Genomic DNA, 23,545 nt, shown 5'->3' with positions numbered 1-23,545 from the left:
AGAAGGCTGTGCTACCTGTGCTCCCAGCTGATAAACCTTTAATGAAGCTAGGCTAGCAGCTTCTATCTGCTTCAGCTGAACATGGTGTAGATACAAGTTCTAGGAACTACAAAATTCAAAGCTCTTCATTACTCTGGCTGTTGTGAAGTTTGGGTTTGGTGTCACACTGCAGAAAAACTGGGAGCAAATCAGACGCCTCGCTTAGTTTCCTAGACATTTGCACCAGAAGCTTAGATGAAATCAAGACACATCTTCTCATTTAGGCAGAAGGTAATCACAGCCATAGTGCTTTCTGATATGTCCAGGATATGTCCCTCAACGCAAACATTAAACAGACATAATGGATGCCTTCTTTCGTTTGTGTCGTATTGAAGTAATCGAAGAACATCCTGTCTCAGAGTGATGCCGAAAAAGAATTCATGCATTTGTTGCTTTTAGGCCCGACTATTGTAACTCTATTACATTAAAAACTCCATGAAAAACCTTCAGTCGATCCAAAATGCTGCAGAAAGAGAACCGACAGAGACTAGAAGCATTCTCTATATTAGTTTCTCTTCATTGGCTCTCGGTTATATCCTCATAGGTCTGTAAGGCTGGAGGTTTATTTCTGGTTCTAATTGTCGAGAAGAAGAAGCAGAGCCTTCAGCTGCACTGAACTACTGTAATACTTTATACCAGGGGTGGGGAACTCCACGCTTCAAGCTATCGTGTCCTGCAGGTTTTAGATCTCACCCTGGGTCAACACACCTAAATCAAATGATTAGTTCATTATCAGGCCTCTGGAGAACTTCAAGATGTTGAGGAGGTAGTTTAGCCATTTAAATCAGCTGACACATCTAAAACCTAAGGACACTGGCCCTCGAGGCCTGGAGTTCCCCCACCCCTGCTTTGTACATTACAGGACCTACAGGAACCCTCGTGCCATGAAGCTCCTGGTGCACAGATTTTATGCCCACGTTAATGTCAGAGGTGGTTCAAAGAGCTACATCTCTCCCCTGTGTTCATATGAGATAAGAACGTTTTAGTGCCTGAGCAGAGATTCAATCAGAAAACCTCAGGACTTCCAGCCACTGCTCAAGCAAAACTAGTTCTTTCAGCTCCTTTCTTTCGGGTCACACCGTGGATCATCTGTCTCTCTGCATTTACATGTCCTCCTTCACTACATCCATGAATATTCTCTGTGGTCCTCCTCTTTTTCTCCAGCCTGGCAGCCCCCTGTTCAAACAATCGACTAGATTCTATTTGTGTAGTTTTTCAAATAGTTTAATATTTAAAAAGGACGACTTTTGTTTTGCTTCCATGAAAACTGGAATAGTTTCCCCAGATATCCTCTAAGGATACTAGAGCTTGATGGAGGTCAAAATGTCCATTGTTAAAATGTCCTGAATGTAAGGAAGTTAACGTTTATTCAGACAGATGCATAATTATTTACCAGTTGTTGTTTTTCACTCTTGTATTATTCCATGGTGAGCTTGTCTTCCAGATTAATCTTTTGTATGTGGATGTATTTGGCACTCTGTGAATTTCTTGGCTGACAGACAAATAACTGCTCACAGCTTGCTCACACTGTACTGTCAGTCAGATATTGACAGCAGCTCCTTCCTCTTTTAGTTTTTGCTGTGCTCAAGTGAAAAAAGCCACAACGATGCTGTTGTTACTTTCTCTGCAGGAAGAAAAAAAAAAGTTGCTTGCTTTCCTTTCTCTGAAATTAAAATCCTAAATTCAGTGCCTTTGACACAGCAAGCTCGGTGCGCTGAACAAAAGAAGTCTGGAGCCACAAACTGTCTGCAAATTATCTTTAATAGCGAGAGAAAGTTTTCAGCTAAACCCAAACACCGGCTGCTTTCATTGTTTCAGTAAACTAAACCCACAAAGACTCAAAACAGAACAGCATATAAGTGATACTCGGCACTGAGATCTTCTGGTCACATTAACAGCTCTTCTAAAACAAAAAGTCAGAAATGTCAAGTAACAAAAAGCCTATTTCAACAAAGCTTCAAAAGCTGTTTGCGTTTCCAGTTTTGTTACAGCAATCTGGCTTCAACTGACACAATCCAGCATTGTCTGATCCAATATTTTTATTATAAAACAACCAGAAAAAATAAGTGACTCCTGTTACACTGATGATTTAGGCCACTTCTTGGTCATTCACACACAGAATTTAACTGTAAACTAATGTTTACTAGGTTGTCTACAACTTTAAATCAACAGATCTCTTAAAAACAATAATCAAAAGCTTGTTTTCAAAGAGAATCCATGCAGTGACTTTGTCATCAGAGTTACTGTCCAAGCAATCAAGTCCAGCAGGCACACAATCAAAACTCTAACAAAGACAAGGGTCCTGATAGCTGTTTGGACCGCAGCAGCAACACTCGCGCCCTCACAAGGAGTAAGAAGACCTTCAGAGAATAGCAGGGGCCGTATTTGAATTGCACACTTGTTTCCTGAAGACTATAGAGCAATATTCAGGCATTTTCCAGCAGTGTTTAATATCTTAGATTGTCTGTAAACTTTATCCAAAATTTAGTGCACCACAAATCCTCTAAAGACACACCAAAGGTAACAGAAGCTCTACCATCATGCACTGCAGCCTGTCTGCTCTCAGAAAATAAAGACAGAGGCATCGGAGCCTTTGGCGCTAATGTGATTTGCCCACTGAGAGTGCTTGGTGCGCATAAATGCTCCAGAGACGTCTCAGCCGTCTCTTCTTCTGCCCAAACAGCAAGATTTTAATAAAATAGTATAAAAACACATACAGAGACCACGTTTGAGAGTTTCGCTTAAATAATGTTATTCTGTTAAGTAACTCGCTTGTGAAATATTTGCAGTATTGGAAATTCATTGTCGTCCAGCTATTTTTCATAACCGCTTGCTATGAAAGTTTTAGGCTTCAGATCACCCGTGACCTGGAGCCTCCAATGGTGACAAGCGGGGTACAGCGTGGGTCCCCAGCCCGACGCAGGGGTCTTCAGATATGGTTGTTTGATATCCCAACAAAAATGGTTGAAAGGGCGACGTTATCGCCAGGCTTAGAGTTGGATGTACTATGGTGGCAAAAAATGAATAGATGGACGTTTACATTATTTCCAGTCCGTTTACATTAAACTGTGTTGCAAACAGTTCACTGTGTGCTCAGTTAGGACAGGAAATGGGCCCAACAGCTGGAAGTCACTGGTTTGAGTAACTGTGCATAGTATTTTTTGGTTGTTCTTTAATGAGAGAATGGTGAGCCAATGGTTGTTTTACACCTTTCCTGATATATATGAGATATATCAGTAAGGTGGAGAGTGCTCTGATCTGTCTTAAGAAGTGTGTTGAAAAAAATCCAGAGTTCACCGTGGTTCAGGGGGTTGGGAAGCTCATCTTGTAACCAGAAGGTTGCCGGTTTGATCTCCAACGCTGTCCGTCTTGGTTGTTGTGTCCTTGGACAAGACACTTCACCTATTGGTGATGGCGCGATATGGCAGCCTTGCTTCTGTCAGTCTGCCCCAGGGCAGCTGTGGCTACACCAGTGTGTGAATGAATAGTGGAATTGTAAAGTGCTTTGAGGGTCTCAAAAAGCACTATATAAGTACAAGCCATTATTATCAAGTTCAACAAGTTCTTTATTCAGATCTATGGTAGTTGTTAACATAGCAACAACTGTCTTTCCTGGAAAACGGTTCAAGACATACAACCATCCATCATAATATAGGTAGATTAAAAAGAAAAACTAGACTAAAAATGAAATAGATAAAACCCAAACAGATGAGGGCAGATGGAGCCAGCAGCTCCAAGCTGCCTGATTGGCTGTATATTTATAATAGCAGCATGTGCACGCTTTGTGTGTGTGCCGTTATTATAAAAATGCAATCAGACTTTAAAACACGCAAAAAATCGTTGCAGAATGCCGGATTAACCTGTTGCATCAACATTACGATCCCATAACATACCGATGGACATAGCGAGGTCAGTGGGCTGGTCCCAACAGCAGCCAGTGTAGGGACTGAAACATGGACACAAGCTACCGTCCCAACTTGTCTCAAGACAACTATAAATCCTGCTTCAAAGAGACCAGCCATCAACAGACCAGCTGTTGGCCTGTAGTCTGTAAATGACTACAGGCCAACAGCACTCACAGCAGTGATCATAAAATATCTTGAGACACTGACTTTGATTGATATCAAGAAATGGCACAAATAAAAACACAACTTAAAAAACATCTAAAAATAGTCACTGTGAGTCACTCTTTGGTCGTTGAGGTTTTATTTTGAATATTGCAGAGTCTTTATCCTATAATATTAAAAACTGAACTGGAGTTTGCTGATAACATTGCTGTGGTTGGATTTATATCTGGAGATGCCAAGTCAGTGTACACAGATGAGGTGCCGAAGCTGTGTGCTTGGTGCTCTGCTAATAACTCAACGCCAACAAAAGCAAGGAAATGATCACTGACTACAAGACGCAGAGGGTGCTCCCGCTCTGCATCAGTGGGGACTGCATTAGGATTTAGATTCATATAATTATTAATTAAAAAAGGGCAATTTCTTTGCAGCTTACCCACACAAACTACAACCTTCTGAAGTCCATATCAGTGAGGATCTCTCTTGGTCTGCTAACATAACAGTGGTGCTTAAAAAAGATGGTGTTTCTTAAGTATGGTGTGGACGAGTTGCACAGAAGAAAAGCTGGTGTTGTCCTTCTACTGTTCCAGTACTGACACTGTACTAATGTACAGCACCATAGTTTGGTATGCTGGCTACTAAGTGGCATACAGGAAAGCTGTGCAGAAGGTGATCAGCACTGCCTAAAGAACCATAGGCTGCCCGCTGCCCTCCCTACAGGACATCTTCAGGTTTCGGTGTTTCAGCAGGGGAATGAAAATAAACAAAGACACTTTTAGGAAGCTGTCTGGGCTTTCACAACTCATGTATTCAACAACTGAGTATAATAGCTATTCTGTACTGAATGGCATCTCTTTAATACAGTCATGTCCTAAATGTGCAAAAGTGTGTGCTGCTACTATTACTACTACTAATAATAATGTGATTCTTTATTTATAATAACACTATTATTACATTGCCACCTAGTCCTGAGTTCCTGAGTTGTGTGGAAGCAGCCTAAGCAGAGAAGCCACCTCCTCCAGCTCATCTGGGAGAACAATGAGGCATTCGTAGCCCAGCCTGAGAGAGACGTAATCTCTCCATCGTGTCTTGGTCCTCCTCCGGAGCCTCCACCTAGTAGGACATGTCCGGAACACCTCACCCAGAAGGCGCCCACAAGGCATCCTATTAGGAACCACCTCAGTTGGTGTCTTTTGATGTGGAGGAGTAACAGCTATACTCTGAGTACCTCCTGAATAGCTTAACTTCTCACTCTGATTCTTCAGAGAAAACTCATTTTATCTGTTACATCATTCTCTTTGTCTTTACCTAAAAGCTTGTAACCATAGGAGAGTACAGGGATGCAGATCAAGCAGTACATCAACACCTGGATTTAAATTTAACTCTGTACAAGTCAATCTGTCAATCTCCCACTACTCTATCCCAACACTTGTGAACACAGGACCCCAAGATACTTGGAGTCAACCATCAATAAATGACATACATAAACAATCATTTCTAAAACAAGCATCATTTACTGTAAGTATTATTTACTGGTGGTGATTTCGGAGTAAATAACAGGTGTCTCTTGTAAATGAAACATTGAGTTACCTGTACAAATAAAGGTTCAATAGCAGAAATCCTGGATCTGCGGCTAAAACCAGTTTCCATCCCCCAGGCAATGAGTCAGGTAACAAGCAAGACCATGTACATGCAGTAGGTAAACCCTCTGCGTTCGTCCCCCTGTGTGAGACCATCAACGCCCCATTTTTTGACAGACAAATACAATGTCTTACCACGTGGCCGACTCAAACCACTTTCTTTTGCTGCAGCTTCACCCACTTCCTGAAAATTAAATGAAAGTTGATGGATAACTCTGAGTACTATAGGAGATCCAATGCCCATCACAGGCATGAGGGCAAGAGGACACAGTCCTGCTTGATAGTCTAAACCAAGTGTAAATCTGACCTTTATAGACCCATTCCCATTGTAACATTTTGGAGAAATGTGAGAGGTGCCTCATATATGTTGTAGATTTTTTATTTTATTATAGACCTGTGGTGCAACCAGCTACTGTCTGAAATGTATCAACAGATTTCTGCTACATAATAGACAAATTATGTAGAGGTAAATCCGATGTAGTGGGTGAGTGAGTGAGCGGGCAATCTGAATGAAGCTCATATCGAGACAGTTTCATGAAAACAGGCCCTTTTCCCCACAGCAAAACATGAACATGATTGTATTCCATTTATAGGTGTGCTGATTCCAGTGTCCTGGCAATGACTTGCTGAGATACGTCATGCAAGTGAGTCACTGCAAACAAAATCAGTTTTACCCTCTCTTCCTGCTTAGAAAAGTCAAACAGCTGTCGTCCAGCCTGAAGTAGTAAGAAAGCAGGAACAGAGGCTGAGATCGTGACATTCGTGCATTTGTGAAACATCGTGCTGCTGCAGCCAACTGTGAAAATGATGACCTGCTATCCCCACAATGCTTTTATAGTGAACACTGACAAACTGTACCAGGTACATTTAAAAAAAAAAAAGTCTTAAAAAACACAATAAACAATACAATAAAAAACAACATGTTTTTCTAAAGCCATCATACAAAAAATGCTGTTTCTATCTTACCCGCTCAACACCGGCATGCAGACTGAAGGCAAATTTGTAGGTAGCTCAGATGGAAAAGAAGAAAAAAGTTAATTAAAATCAGTGCAGTGAGCTTAAAGGTGAATGTTAAAGAAAGGGGGTGGGGGTAGGGGGATGTAGGTGACGAGGTGGAGGAGGCTCAGCTAATGAAAATAGTCCCTGAACTTGATTTCCTTAATCACTGCATGTCCCTCTTTCCGTTAATTGAAGATAATTATAGGATTTTAATTTTCTTATGTAGGTTAAAGAGGAGAGTGAGAAGTCAAAGTAGATGGAATAACTGATGCTGATGAAGATGAAGAGGCCAACCGAGTCTATTAGTGACGCACACAGACGGATCGGAGCGGCTACGTCAACATTTAGTTTAGATAACATTCATTAAACGCTGGCAAAACACTGTTATAAAAATCTATCTTCCTGATGTTCAGAATCAGTACAGCAAACCTGACATTTAAAAAAATTCATCTTACATGCAAAAATGAAAACAGGAAAAAAAAAACAATTACCTGTGAAAAGCAGCAAAATTCTCAACACCTTAAAGATAAAAATGAAAACAGCTCGGGTTGTTAGTTTCATTTAGCGAGAGTGTGGAACCGAAGCAACGTCCAGAAATAAAGCATTTCAAAAAGAGGCATAAATATATTTTATTTTGTGGCTATTCCATTTTTACTCAGATTTTGCAACAAACAATTCAAAATAGGAGGCTGTGCTGATGTAAAAGTATGGAGTTGTATGATAATATTTTGGATTTGACGCAATGAATAATTCTGTTTAAATAAAAATATGCTTATTGTTGTCATTGAGGTTTGTCAATAACTTCTTCCGACTGCTTTTTGGATGAACGAAATCAGCATATGTGACATTTTGGTTTTCTTTCGTTTTTGTATAATTTAATCTTTGTACTCCATGTATTATATGAATTTTGTTAAAAAATATTTAACATTTAAGGTATTTAGTTAACATTTAACTCAGAATTTGTGAACTGAGCCAGATGTCAATAGGTAAAATCATCTAAACTGAAGTTCTTTTTTCCATAGTCAAACTATGAACATGATTCGGTGCTTATTTACACTTGCACTACTGATCTCTTTCATTCAGAGTTTTATGTTTTATTTGAAACATGAAATTAATCAGGACTTCTCAGGTTTTGGCAGTTAAATCAGCCGGTTTTAGAGGTGCAAAGACTGAAATCTTAAGGTTAAATTTATCTCCTCTGAAAAGAGTCCATAAGTAGCTGATGCGCATTTCATCCAGTTACTCTAAAGTCAGTTTTGTCTGTATTTAACCCTTTTTTAAAATTTAAAGATTTACCGGTCTGAGGAGAGTATTGAAAAACAACACAGACTTTAAATGGCTAAGGTGTTTTGATAGCTGTTTCTGTAGTGTACAGCCATTGGCTTCACTCAGTTTGAAAGTTTGTTCTTTTTCTTCCACGTTCAGCACGGCTAACTGAACTAATGGCACAAGGGTTTTCACAGACTAAATGTCTGAAACAGCTTTCTGATGTGTGTAATATCTGAGCGATTCTGAACAAAGTGGATGTTTGAATGAAATAAAACAGAAAAGGCTGGAGCTTTAATGCCTGTCTGTGGACAGAGCAGCAGCTAATGCTTTGTGTTGCCTCTCCATTACCTCAGAAATATGAAGAAAACATGAGTATTTGTCTTGGAAATGGACAGTGTTCGGCGGAGCACAATTACAGCCTTTTGTATTGGAGAAAATGGTGTGATCTCGGTCAAATGGAGCTTTTATCAGAAAGTGACCATCTTTTTCCGGCGCTCCCTCAGGGAAGGAGACAAGTCAGAAAAGGGACCGAGCGTCCAGTAATTTGACTTTATTTATGTGATATGTGACAGTGACGATAAAGCAGAGCAGCACCACAAAGCGCTGATTGATCTTTCACAGGCAATCACGATGAGCAAGGAGCAGAAAATAGGCCGGGCGGCGTCTGACGGTCTCATCTGTGAACGGCATTATCTGACACCGGTGAACCTTCACCCGTCACATCTCGACCCATTTCTGAAGGTAAAAAACACGGCATTGCAGGTCAGGAGCGCAGTGATGTTGATGATTAATGAAGACAAATACAGACAGACCCCAAACATTTCTTGTCCTTGAGTTCAGTAACAGTCTGAATGGATGTTAAAAGTGACAGTTCTGAGATTTTAGTGTGGGCCACATCTGTGTGAGCTTTGTGATCGTGCACAGAGGGCATTTTACTCCTAACACAAGGCAGTGATTTTGACACATGAGACATTTTGCAACAACATTTTCTATACGGACTTACTTGCAATGATTGAAGCAGTACTACACCTGAACGCCTCCTGGATGCTCCTCTGCTAATGCGCTCCTCACACTACATCTTCAGTGTGGGTAATTTTAGCTTCACACACTGCTCTGCAAATCCAATATTTTCACAGACTTCGCCAGCTCCTGACTTCATCTTCAAAAATATTAGATTTAATCTTCGCTTTTGCCTGGGAAGATACATATTTCATTATTCTGAGGAGACGGGAGATATTCGTAAGATTGCAAAAATACCTGTTAAAGCATGGGCCACTGCTGCACAACAGGTTAAAAATGGGACCAAATGATGGAGCAATTGTACAGCATGCTTATTTCAGAAATGGCTCTAACTGCTTTTGGGAAATGCAGTGCTTTTATAAAGCTCTTTTTTATGGAGCTGAACAAATAGGTGCAACCTTTCTCTCTGAGATTTTTCAGAATGTGTGTGCTTTGTTGTTGTCACAAGCTACATATTGGTGAATTAAAGGGGAAGCATTTCAAAAATTCACAGTGCCACCAAAATGATTACAATGGAACAACAGAGTACTGTAATTTGTGCGATGGTTGGACCTTTTTCATATTAGGCCTTTTTATAGAGATTTTAGGGGAGATGCTACATGTTCAGCGGTCACGTTGTTGGGTACATCATGCTAGTACTGCATTGGATTCTCATAATTCTCTGATTCAACAAATTGCCGAAAACATTCATCAGAGATTTGGTCCAGTTGACACGATTGACATGGTGATGGCACCAGAGGCGGAGCCAGACATTTGAAACACCCGGGGCTTAGCCCTAAAGGGTAGTATGCATGTTTGATTTTTTTTTTTTTTTTTTTTTTTGGGGGGGGGGGGGGGGGGGGGTGTAGAAATGACTGAAAAATTAATAGGCTCTGTTTTGACTTTTGTTCAAAAAAGAATGACTTCATATAAGGAAAAATATATATCACATGTGCAGGACACCTTAAACTAGTTTTTTAATTAAGCAGCAACGCAGAACAAGGTCAGGGCTGTATCAAGACACGAGGACTAAACCCCAATTCAACCAGACCCAGAACTGATCCAGAATTAAAACAGGACTACAACAGTTCAAAATCAGGAGTACTTGGGATTTAACCAAGACAGAACCACAATCAGAACTAGATGATAGTAGCACTAAAAATCATCATAGACCTGCACTACACTTATTTTTTTAATTCTACCAAAGTCCACTATTTAGATTGAGAAAGGTTTATATAATTATTTAGCCTTGTTGTGCAAACAAGCCTGCAGAACTTAATAAATATAGAATTTGAAAAATAGCAAACCTAAAAAGAAACACTAGGTACTAGATACATGAGTACCTATGATACGGTGATACTTTTGGTAAACAACCATTTGACTAACATGTGTGTCTCACCTGCTCTTGTTCCACCTCTGTTCTGTCCTCATTCTCCATCTCCCTCTCTGTTCCTCTCTCTCCCTCTTTGTGCTGACAATCATCAAATATACAGTTGAAACCAGATATTTATGTACTCTTCAGATCAAAACACAAACACTTTTTTAATTGCAACATCAAATCAGACTAAATGTTTATTTTTTTTGATTGATAAATATAAAAAACACATTTGTTAACTTTAAGAGTAAAGAGAGAAACTATCTGTATTTCTTAATTGTAAATGGCACCAAATTGTATTCAAACTTGAGCCACATTTATGGAGCTCCACAGTTCTTTTCCTGGTGTTTTGGTTGATATCTCTTGATTTTCCCATTTCAAAGAAACAGGCTCTGTGTTTTGCCTTATATGCATCCACAGCTGTGCCACCACTTTACTCACATGGACTCTACTAACCTATCAGAAGCTTCTTCAGCTCAGAATGGAATCGTCTGCAGTTTCTTATTAATTAACAAACTTAGTGTATATGTACTCCTAAATTTAATGAAAGTGATAAAAAATAGACAGCTCTGTCTCTCTTTATTCTGACATTAACTAATTCAAAAGATATTTCAATATTTATCTAAAACAAAAGTTTACTCTAAATTGATGTTGTACAGTAAAAATGTTTTATGTAAATATCTGGTTACAAATGTGAATATCCTGCTGTGTACTGAAATCCCTCTTGTTTTGCATAGAAATATACTGAACAACATACAAAGCATAATATATAAAATAACATTTACCCGAGTTTTTTCTTTGAAAGAACCCTCTAATGTCCATTCTTATATTTCAGTACATAACTGAAACCGATTTAGTCGGGGAGGGTAAGAACTGAAAATATAAAATAAACACCCGTAAGCTAAGACTCTCTTAAAAAAATAGCATTTGTTCGGCTTTTCATTTCGCCATTTGTTGATTCACTTGAAGAGCAAGTAACGTAATATTGGTCAAGTGATCAGTTTGATATCAATCTTTCGTGATACACCGTCATATTTACATTATTTGTACGGTACGAATGATTTGCTTTGGTACCTGCTCAAACTTAAGCTCTCCTTAGTATGGCTGGCTCCGTTTCTCCAACAGCGCACTCACAGGCAGCAGCTGCCCCGCCCCCTCGCTCAGTTGCTTAGTGCCTGAGCTCGGATCATACCAATATCAGGGGGGATTCACACACAGTCGTAAATTCCCACAGTGTGCACTATGTGCTTCGAATATTGTGTGCACTTTTTGTTTTATACAGTTGTCAGCCAGGCATCTAACTATGAAAAAATTACACTCCAAAAGACCCCGGGCTTCTGACAAAACAACCCGGGCTTAAGCCCAGTAAGCCACCCCCACGCTCCGCCCCTGGATGGCACATTATCCTGGTGGCAGCAGCCATCAGAAGACGGGTACACTGTGGTCATTAAGGGACGAACGTGGTCAGTTACAATACTCACGGAGGCTGTGGTGCTCAGTTACTGATGGGCTGAAAATGTGTCAAGAAAAATACCCCCCACACCATTATACCGTCACCGGCGGCCTAAATTACTGATATAAAGCAGGATGAATCCATGCTTTCATGTTGTTTACACCAAATTCTGACCCTGTTGCAGCAGACTGATCAGTGGGGACCAACAGGCCTTATGGGGACAAAATCCCGGTCCCCACGAGTTTGAATGCATTTTTCAGACACCAAAATGTGGTTTTACTGTCAGGGTTACAATAAAGTTACAGTTAGGTTTAGGCTGAGGGTTAGGAATGGAGAAATGAGCCCGTCTCCGGCCAGAGACAGGAAAGGCACTGTCCATCCCCCCAATGGGTCGCCTCGTCCAACCCCAGAAAAAGTTTTGGGAAGGTAGGAAGTGTATTTTTTTATGATTTTACTGTGAAAGGAAAATAAATCATTTAATAATAAAACAAACCAAATAAATAAAAAACACCTCAAATTAATAAATCAATGATTAGTGTGCTATGCCGTAACTAGTGATGGGATTTCCAGCTCTTTTTAAAGAACCGGCTCTTTTGGCTCGGCTCACTAAAAAGAGCCGGCTCTTCAGGTTGTTTTGTTGCTTTCATTAATTTATTATTAACAATAATATAAAATTATACACAAAAGGAATTACTAATGTAAAAAAAAGTGGTTTTATTTATATATGTTTATATATAAATATATGCGGTGGCCCCTTGAGACAAAGCACATACAAACTCCAAAACACATTTCTAGCGTTAACCAGTGATGTGCGATACCACTGATTTCCTTTCCGATCCGATACCAAGTAATATTCAGGGTGGTATCGATGATACTGATTCGATACTTTATACAAAAACATATTTTATTTATTGTATCTCAAATTATAGCGTCACAATAATTTACAGGACATCAGATTACTTGTTCTTATCACTTAATAATGCAGAGTTCATCATATAGAAATAAAAAAAAACCTGAAGTTGTGTGCTATTTGAACACCTTGCCTGCCTGCAGCACTAAAGGACTCCATGAGAGAGGTCTTTCTCTCCCTAGCAGCACCCGTCCCTCTCCTCCTCTTCAGTTCGTTCAACATACGCGCCTCATATTCTGTGATATGATTTACCTCTGAGGTGTTAGACAAGGTTAGTGATGTTGCCACAACCATACATGCCAACCCTCCCGATTTTTCCGGGAGAATCCCGGAGCCACCATTCTCCCGAATTTCCACCTGGACAACAAAATTGAAAAACCATATTGGAGAATTCATAGAGCGGCCCAGCCAATTCCAGTTTTCAACAATGGTGGCAGCTACTTAGTTTTAATATTACTCTTATTTCTCTTTCTGGGTCGCAAAAAAACAAAAACAAAACTTTTAACATGTTTTCAGGTGAGAATGTAGCTGTGTAAACTTCAAATATCTGAGCCGATCGACACATCGTCTTCAAAGCCCGGTGGCCTTTCGCTACTCGGGTTAAACATGATATATAAGTCACTTTGATAACTTAAAAATGTTATTGTTCGGCTTTTTCAGTGTTTTATTTGTTCGTGAGTAAATCGGTTTGGCTGAGATTAAAGTTATTAGATTAGATTAAATTAAATTTAACTTTATTAATCCTCCGGGGTTTTCACACAGCTGAATAAACATCAAACAGAAAACTAATTAAAGAAAGTGTGAGACGGTCGAGAGTTTACGCCAGCGCCCGGTTATATTTTAGATAGCAAGGAGCAGACGGCTGAGTTTCACTCCACCGAGGGAACTCATGACGTACTACCCGGCTTTCTTTAGACCGCGAAGGGCGGGTCCTCAGGTGGAAGCAGCCTCTGAATTTGGACACCCCCGCTGTTTCCGGACCGGCTAATAATAACGGTGACATTAACGTATTTTATCCGATAAATAAACTGTCATGAATCGCTGTGTGGCAGGCAGGCAAGCAGGAGTGGTGGACCCAAAATGCAGAACTCAGACACGGAAGTGAAACTTAAAGCGCAGCTTTATTGCTGTGAAAAACCTAGTACAAACTAAACTCACCAAAAGACAAACAAAAGTCTGAACACTGAGACACTGGAAAATAAATACAAAATTGGAGCAGGAGACTAAACACTAGGAACATAGACGCAGAACACACAGCTAGTTGAGGGTACGACGCGACACTGAGCACAGGAAAACACAGGCCTAATATACACAGGGTGGTAATCAGGGAATGGGCAACAGGAGGGAGACACAGCTGGGAGAAATTGGACTAACGAGGCAGGGGGAGCAAAGCGGCACACACTAACATAAGACATAGACTTTCACAATAAAACAGGAAATAAGACACAAGGATGCAGACTAAGAAACACAGACTTAACACGGGCAGAACTAAGAATAAATCAGAATAAGCTGGAACATAGAACATCATCATAATCATCATCACAAGCACTAAGAGAATAAGGAAACAATCAAACACACCAAAGTAACTTGAAAGGCAGATTCATCATAAAACCCAACAAAGCACCAGAGAAACATAACAATCATTCAAAAATAAACCAAAACATTACTCAAAATACTGGGTCAAACTGACCCAGAACTAGAGCAGGGCGATATGGCCAAAAATATTTATCACGATATATATTTGAAAATTTGCGATAACGATATAACTGATGATATAATTGATGCGAGACAAAATACAAACTCCACAACATTACTAGCGCAAAAAGACAACTTTCCATTTATTTTCACTTAAACAAGAAGCTGGTTTTTATGTACATTGAAGCTTTATAAAATTTTTATAAAATGTAACAGTGCAAATGCAAATTCCTTGCTGAAAGTTTAACCAAAAGGCATTTCCAGTAGAAATGGGCTGACATATCCTGAGCATAACCATGTATAATATCCACTGAAGTTAAAAAGAGGTGCTTTGCAACATTAAACTGCAGTGTGCAGTACGTATTTTTTGGACCATAAGGTGCACAGGATTATAAGGCACATTAAGCGAAACAAAGCAGTCAGATAAATCAAACTTTATTAAACTCATTCTTCTTGTTTCCTCCACTTCTGTACCATTGATTCATTAATGTTGAATTCTCTGGCAGCTGCTCTATTCCCATGTTGTTGCAGTATATTAATGACTAACCTTGTATTATGAATGCATTATCTCAGTTGTTCTCCTGACTGAAGTTTGGTCCGTTTACAGCATCCTGCCATGCGATTGCATTTTTCTCTAACCATGAGGAACCTTAACGTTAACTTTTATAAGTGGAAAAGTGTTAGTGTTCGTCCTCCAGCTTCACTGTTTATGTTATGCTAACGTAGCTGTGTCGCTAGTGATCACATAGCACATCATTATATACCAGCTAGCCCAACTTCCCCATACGGTAAAAAAATATATTTTAAAATACATTTTGAAATATATTTCAAAATATACAAAAAATGGCCAAAAAATATATGTGCTAAAATACATTTTAAAATATATTTATATATTTAAAATGTATTTTAGCACATATATTTTTTGGCCATTTTTTGTATATTTTGAAATGTATTTCAAAATGTATTTTAAAATACATTTTGAAATATGTTTATGTATTTTGAAATGTTTTTTAGCACATATATTTTTTGGCCATTTTTTGTATATTTTGAAATATATTAATAAAATATATTTCAAAATACAATTTAAATTTATTTAAAATCATTCAAAAAAATATAAATTAACCCTTCATATATTTCTAAGAAAACACATTCACATGTAACATCTGAAAGAAATCTTTATTTGACGTTTAAAACATACATATAGCATATCAATCAAGCAAGGAATATTCATTTTATAAGTTTATTCTCATTACATACTCAAACATTCTAAAAGAAACACACACACATATACATATATGTGTGTGTGTGTATATATATATATATATATATATATATATATATATATATATATACACACACACACATATGTGTGTGTATGTGTATATGTGTGTGTGATTGTATGAACATAAGTCAGCATACTTAAAATGTAATTTCTTTTCCTTTTCCAGCAGTCTCAGTTCCCCCAGCTTTCACGGCAATCCTCAAAGCCCTTCTGGACACGCTGGGAAACCCCTTCCTTACCGCCACTGTAACAAACAAAAGTCACAGTTCTATTACTTTTATCAGAGTTAAAATAAAAATGTGATTTATGTTAGCTGGCTTCATTTAGCAAACAGATATTTCTGTTTATATAGATACAGATATTAATACAGATATATTTTACGCATAATTTTACCTCTTTTTTTTCCTAGATGGGAAGTCTATCCAGTTCACATTACAGTAATGCTAACACCCCTTTTGGTCGTCTCTCCTTACCTTCCAGCATTCATAAATCTGTTGACCTTCTTTGTCTGAGACCAACCACTACAATGCATCATCACCTATTTGTATTGGTAACTTACTTTACAACCTATTTTAATGGTTGCAAAGTAAGTTACTTGTGCTGTATGCAATTTTAGATACACAGAAAGTCTTCACTTACTATATATGGCTGTCATAGTGTCCTTATCAAGGGCAGTTCTTCACTCTGCGCCGATGTCCGTTTTGCTCTGTCCTCCTATAAAAAGCATGAACATTTGAGTGTTTGACTAGTTTTAGATTTCCAAAAGTTTGATATTTGTACAACTAAACATTTGAACTACAATATATGCTATTGAGCGATACTTTTATGGGTAATTTTTGGTAAAGAAACTGGTGACAGAGTTGTAGGCTTTTTAAAGTACTATTAGCTAACCATTTGAACTGACTTTCAAAGCTGATTACCTTTTAAACTGCTGTGGATCAAAACCTCCAGTGGGAAGGCGGCCATTAGAAGAACACGCACCATTGAACCTGAAAATAACAAAAACAAACAAAAAACAGAACAATATATAAGAGTCCGGTAGGGTAATAAATCTCTTCTGAAGCAATATAGTTCATTTTGGGTGAAAAACAAAACATTCCTCTAAAATATATATACTGACATCAGCAATCAACATCATGATTGTAATTATTTCCTTTTTAGTACATCTACTGCTGTTTGCATGTGTCAAGCACTACGACTGTATCTATGCATATAAATTCACCATATATATCCAGCAAAAATGTTTTGTTATAGTCAAAAGGAAAACAAACAAAGGCATTCAATCAGAGGTGAGAAATTAATTGGGAATATGAATTATAGGTGAACTATTCTTTACCTACTAGCAATCAAGCTTCTTTAACCAAGAAGCTTGAAATATTTGAATGTAAAATAAAATAAATAAATAAATAATAATAAAAATAACATGATGTAATTAAAATGCACAACTTACATTAAGGAAATCTGCATTTGTATCCACAGGCTAAAAGTAAAACAGTAAATGTGTTAGTGATAGTACAGGTATTTGTAAAAAAAAAAAAAAAAAAAAAGAGGCAGTAACTGTGACGCTTCTAGTGGGATGCTAAATGCAGAGATTTATATTTACAGTATAATACTGCATGTACGGGTAACTGTGTTGTGAACTGTAACTGAATATTAGAGAATCTCAGAGAAATTAAATGTATTTATTTTTTGAATTTATCAATCATAAAACCGTCTGTTTTGAAGGCCTGTTACGATAGCGACTTTTTGTTGGTCGGTATATTGCCCCATAAACAATTGCGACAAGTTATGTCATTGTCATTTTAAGACCATTTTATGTCTTTGAATGTATAATCATAATATAACACCATAATAATGCAAGATCTACACACTTTCAATTGACAAACCAACATCTAATTCTTAAAGTATTTAGATCATTGAAATTAGGAATCAAAATATTAGATACCTTAAAAACTTGAATAAATAGTAAATTTTCTAACAAATAGAAAACAATGTTATTTAATGTTATTGTTTTGTTATCATTATATTTTATTTTTGTAAATATAATGGCGGATAAATTACATCATCAACAATTATTGAGGTCATGTACATGTATTGTGTGTTAAGTCGATATATCGATTATTGTGATAGGCCTACTGTTTTGGTATCATAACGAGCTTGTCAAACATGCATGACCACTAAACAATGTCTAAGCAGTAGTATTGGTCTGAATGACAACAAACATAACTAGTGTTTTGGAAAATCTGTTAGAAAACAGTTATTTCAATAATTATGATTAGCATGTGACACAGACACCGCATAAAAAACTACAACAACAAATACTTACTTTAGGAGGATGGGGGAGGGCAGCATGAGGTTGAGACTTTGACATCTGTAAAAAACAAATTCATGTATTACAAACAAGTCACTTAAAAATACATTAATGTGGCAGACTGTTCCCTGTTCAGATGCAGTGTATAAGTACAATCAGGGCTGTCACAACAATGGGGTGGGGCCAAGTGGCTGCAACCCTAGGTACAATGTGCAGGTATATATAATTACATATAATATATGTGAATAAAGCAAGAATCTGTTTAGGTTAGTCACTGTGCTGACTGATGCTTGCTAGGTTTATATGATTGCAAACTGCACAAAAACAACAACAGCAACAACATTAATGACAATGACAAACAAAATTACTTACATTTATGTAAATCTCACATTAGGAAGATCTGCATTCGATTTCATGGGCTGAAATAAATAGGCAGAAACATTACTGCTAAAAAAATAAAAAACAAAAACTCTAAAAAGCCTAAAAATGACTTAAAAAGCAAGGAAATGTGGAACATTGTAATTAGTGAACATTAATAAAGCATAACTGTTCTTTGTTTCTAACCTTGGTAAGTACTCTGTAGCCAGAAGGAGAGGTAGGATTTCTGTGAAAGCCAAATTAAATGTGAATAGGCTTTGATAGTTATTGAGAAGGCAGAATAATAAGAAAAGGCAAAAGTACGTCACAATATAATTAATTAAGTTACATATTTTGATTACCAAATTATGGAAGCGTGGAGCTGCCACCCAGGCAAAAGAAAAATAGAGCTGTATCACGTTATGACGTGAAATGTTTATTGTTCTAACATTATGCTTTTCATGTTTGTATAATATAATATCACGTTATTATAATATACATAATTGTCACGTTCGCACAATATTGTACGGACGTGACAATTATGTACATTTTTCGTACAATGTTGTTCAAACATGTTGTTCAAACATGATAGTATATTGTTAGAACGATAAACTTTTCACGTTATAACGTGATATACTTATATTTCTCTTTTGCCTGGGTGGCAGCTCTACGCTTCCGTTCCAAATACACGAGAATAAAGTAATATTATATGGGAAAAGGCACCTGCTAGCTTGATGATGGAGGCTTCTTAGACTGGCCACCCGCCTTGGCTTCTTGTCGCCACTCCATGAAATAAAGGTCCGTTTCCTCCATGCCGGCTAATTATTCATCCTCATTAAAATCTCGTATATGTTCAGTTGGCAGAATTGAGAATTTTACATCTTCCAACCACTTAATTAACGCGAACATAATCGGCTTGTTTCTTCCCGTCTCCTGTATCCGGCCGTTCCTCTCGCTGTCAGATTTCGCGCCTCAGAGACGTCGTTATTTTTCAAAAAAAAAAAAAAAGAAGAAAGAAAGAAACAGTAACAACTACTAAAGAGAGTTTTTGCACGTTCATTGCACATTTGTGGGAATGTTTAAATATTTAATTTTTATTAATTACTTTTCATTATATCTTTATTTTTTAAACCACCGTGGCAATGCGCATGCGCATACACTCCTGCACGCAAAGGGCTTTGGAGTTGACGTAATGTCGCAATGCATTGTGGGAGCGCAGCACCATCTTGGCAGGTCACGAATCAAAACAAGATTGCTACGAACCATTCTGAAACGTAGCTCAAAAGAAAATGACGGTATAGAGACAGATTCTGTCCAGATGCAAAGAGACGGTACTTGATTGTTGAAATGTGGACCCGTATGAAATATAGCCGTGGAGTAGAAACCCTGAAGACCAAACCGCTATTGACTTAGCATGATCTACTCTCATACCTTGTCTGTGGAGTCAGAGCATACACGGCGCACCAATTTCGCAATTATAAATCTCTGGAGGCGCACATCCAATTCACCAAGGACTGGGTACAAGATTTGGCTATTTTTAAGCCTCCACGTTGTGAGTACGCCGTCATTCAAGCAAAGGTAAGTCAGCTTGAGTACTGCGAGTAAAATGCGTTTGATTCCCCCCAGCATTCAAATTAGTGCTAGCAAAAATTCATTCGTGAGGGGGAAATTACAGTGAGAACATGTAGAGGCTCTGTTAGAGGGATAACATAGTGAGTTCAGTGCATTGATGTGACATTGTCCTGAAGGATTTAGTTATTCTTTATGGTTAAAGAAATTGCCCTAATTAATTCATATTTATTATAAATAATCCTAATTACACATCTTGCTTCCTTGTTTGTGTCCTGTGTCACTAAAAATACATTCTGTTTTAGTTTTATACATTGATTAATGACCTGCAGAATCTGCTTGTCATATTAGGTGTCCATAGTTGTCACTTAAAGTCGAACTTTATGTTTTCTCCCTCTTGAAAGTGATTACATCCTTGCATTACATACTTTAGGTTCATTTTTTGCTGATAGGTTTCTAAAAAGAAACATGCAGATTTAGAATATAACATGCAGCGTTCTATAGATGGATACATAAAAACACTTTATTTGTTACATTTATGATAAATGGATTTGAAAGTAAATAAAACACATTTGTGTCGGACTTGGCTTATTAAAGTTCTTGTCTTTAAATGAACTTTGTCTGTGTGTGTTTTAGGTCCTGCACTCTTAAAGACTGAATTGCAGCATTGCAGCCACAGGTCATTGTGAGCATCACAGGGAAGGTTGAAGCCGCCCACTGCAGCTGTATGGCTAGAGTCGTGGAGACTTGCAGCCATGTCACTGCTCTTCTGTTTAATGTAGAAGCAACAGTGAGGATCTGTGGCACAAGGACTGTTACAGATGAACCTGCATACTGGGTTTTGCTGGGTAATATGACCAAGATACAGCCAGAGGTTGGCCATAAGATAGACTTCTCCTCTTCAGCTGCCCAAAAAAAAGGTTCTTCATCAAAACATAAACAGACCATTCGTTGTGACAGGTAAAAGAAGCCATCCTCAAAAAAGAAAGGTTCCACCTGCTACTGTGGAGGAGTTGGATCAACTGATGGGACAATATTTTTCCAAGCATAGTTCTGTTCTGAATAACCCATAATGTTTTAATTTAGGGGGCCATGTAAATACTTTGCATTTACTGAATATGTACTTACTAAATACCACTGTTCAAAAGTTGAATAAAGAAACAAAGAAATGTTTGCCTATTTTTAATTAAAAGCACTTTGTCGAACATCACATCAGTTACAATGTAGAAAAAATGTTATGTATAGTTTACAAATGACAAAATGTTCACATAAAATCATGACAGCATTTGTATAATATCACCCACTACTAGCATTCTGTAATTTACTGTCTCTTTTGAAAACTTATCACTACATAAACAGCACAAGACTTAAAAGTATTTAACAAGAGCATTTTTCCCTGGTTTTACTACCACACTGGGGCACATGTTCACCAAAACGCAGCAAACCTTTGCCATCTTATCCAGGAAGGTCACCTTTTTACCCTCACATGGAAGAAGTAATCTGATTGGCATGGTGGTATGTAGCATGTAGTTTGAAGCAGGGATTTCGTAGTGCCCCATGTGTAGTGTTGGAACCCAGTCAGGATTTGTTTCATTCATTTCATAGGCTGGTTTGTTGCAATAATGCCAAATAATTAGCAACTCTATAAATAGAAGGTAGTTCTGCATGTTTGTTCTAAGTTTGTGCTATTGAAAATAAAATTAACAGGCTATAAATAATAATATGAACTTATTTAGAACTTACCTGAATGAAAATACTGGAGCACACCAACAGATATCTGTGGCTGGTAGAGAACTGAATATCAGCTCGTCTCGCAGCTGCTATCCAGGCTAGACGCCTTCTTTTGGTAACATCCAACACATAAGCTCCCTCATGATGTTTCCAGGTGAGGAAACAATGAAAAGAGAGCCTGTTTTCAAGCTTATTCCTTTGTCGGTAGTGCAATCTAACATTACAACCGACCACACAGCAAGCATTTGTTTGGCCTGCTAATATGGCGCCTTGACCAAAAATCCTGGCTACGCCCCATCCCGTAAGATCACTCTCCAGAGCCCTATTAACGTACGGATCTAGAAAGAAGACGCTGCATTTTTAACTCTGAGGGAGATGGAGAATGAGCCTATTTCCAAAACAGTGGAGTGTGTTCCTTTAAGTACTAAATTGTATATATTGTCAAAAACTAAAGTGTACATAGCAGTTGTTGTATCTTGTTTACTGTATCACTGACAGATAATTTCAAAGTCAATGAACGCTACATTATAGTGAGATATTGTGTAATGTGAAATACTGTAAGCAAATGAATAAACGACCTAATTCGTGATAGACCTTTGACTCTGTTTTGTTTGAATCCAACTGTTTTTTGCAGATGTGCATAAAACATGTTACTTTTAGTATTGTTATCATTATCATCATTATTGCACTAAATATATTTTAAATAAAGGATACTTTGATATACATTCTACTGTAAGGTTGGAAATGTATTTTCTTCACCCTAAAATATGTTTTGAAATGTATTTTGGTTTGAAAGAAATATATTTTCAATTTCAAAAATATATTTTTTTGGAGCATCACAAATACAAAATATATTTACCATATATTTGAAATATATTTTGGCCAGGAAAAATGTATTTTTTTACCGTATGGGTAACCCTACAAACGTCACTGCTGTTTAGTTTCCTGTCTTCATTTATGTTGGAAGTGATAGCAGAGCTGTACGTTTGATTTTTTTCAGAAATCTCTCAGTCAGAACATGCAATATCATGCTTAGGTAACTAGCGAAACTAGCGAGCTAACTTCCGCTAGCTTCCTGCTAACTTCTAACGCTGTTAAATGTAATAAATTTTGTTTTCATGGATGCCTGGAAGTTAAACTTCATAGTTACACCTGGTAAAGCAGCAATGCTGATCGTTTTATTAAAGATGAAAGAATTTAGACAGTTTTTAACTCTCAGTGATGCTGCAGTGTTCGTTTGACCTGAAATATACGGAGTTTAGGACCCAGATTACTCCCAGATTTAAGAGCATCTTAGTCTGACAAATACGACAATAACGACGGCCGCTTGCATGTTCTGCAAAAAAATGTGCTTTGTCGTGTATCTGACGGACAAACACCAAACCAGTTCCACATCACTGAAGTTGCACCATTTTTACAAACCAATTTTGGTTCATCTGTTTCACTCAAATATCGGCCATGTGCGTATGAAAACAAAGGCACTGCGCATGCGCGTTTTACTCATATTCTATCGCGATATTTCATTTTCCTATCGTTGCCTAATACTATACTGGTATTACCGTGAACGGTATAATACGGCCCAGCCCTACCCAGAACCGTGACATAAACGCTGTAAAATGTATGTATCACCCCCCCCCCCCAACAGCCCTTTTGAATGTCTCCCTAATTCTGAGGTCTCAAGGTTGGGAAAGTATAGCCACAACACCTCACTCTTGGAGCACTTTTTTGCCACATGTATCGCAAACCATGTCTCAGCTGTTTGTGGAGGTAAAATACGTCCGCACAATTACGCTCAGCCATTGCTGCGAGTGCACGCGCCAAGGGGCTGCGAGACATTTATACAGCCGTATTT

General features: G+C 38.0%; 1 long non-coding RNA gene across 1 annotated transcript; it reads left to right on the top strand.

Moving 5' to 3' along the window:
• Positions 1 to 18,988: 18,988 nt before the first annotated feature.
• On the top strand, positions 18,989 to 21,131 carry LOC147337392 (uncharacterized). Its single transcript, XR_015130815.1, has 2 exons — positions 18,989 to 19,971; positions 20,599 to 21,131. It is a non-coding gene; the product is annotated as an uncharacterized LOC147337392 (long non-coding RNA).
• The last annotated feature ends 2,414 nt before the right edge of the window (positions 21,132 to 23,545 follow it).

The sequence above is a fragment of the Aulonocara sp. 'chitande type north' Nkhata Bay genome, linkage group LG2 (genome assembly GCF_057382095.1).
Source record: "Aulonocara sp. 'chitande type north' Nkhata Bay isolate Kocher_YH1m ecotype deep benthic linkage group LG2, A_spYH_male_GT1.1, whole genome shotgun sequence".
Classification (NCBI taxonomy): Eukaryota; Metazoa; Chordata; class Actinopteri; order Cichliformes; family Cichlidae; genus Aulonocara; species Aulonocara sp. 'chitande type north' Nkhata Bay.
This window is presented reverse-complemented; position numbering and strand designations above follow the sequence as displayed.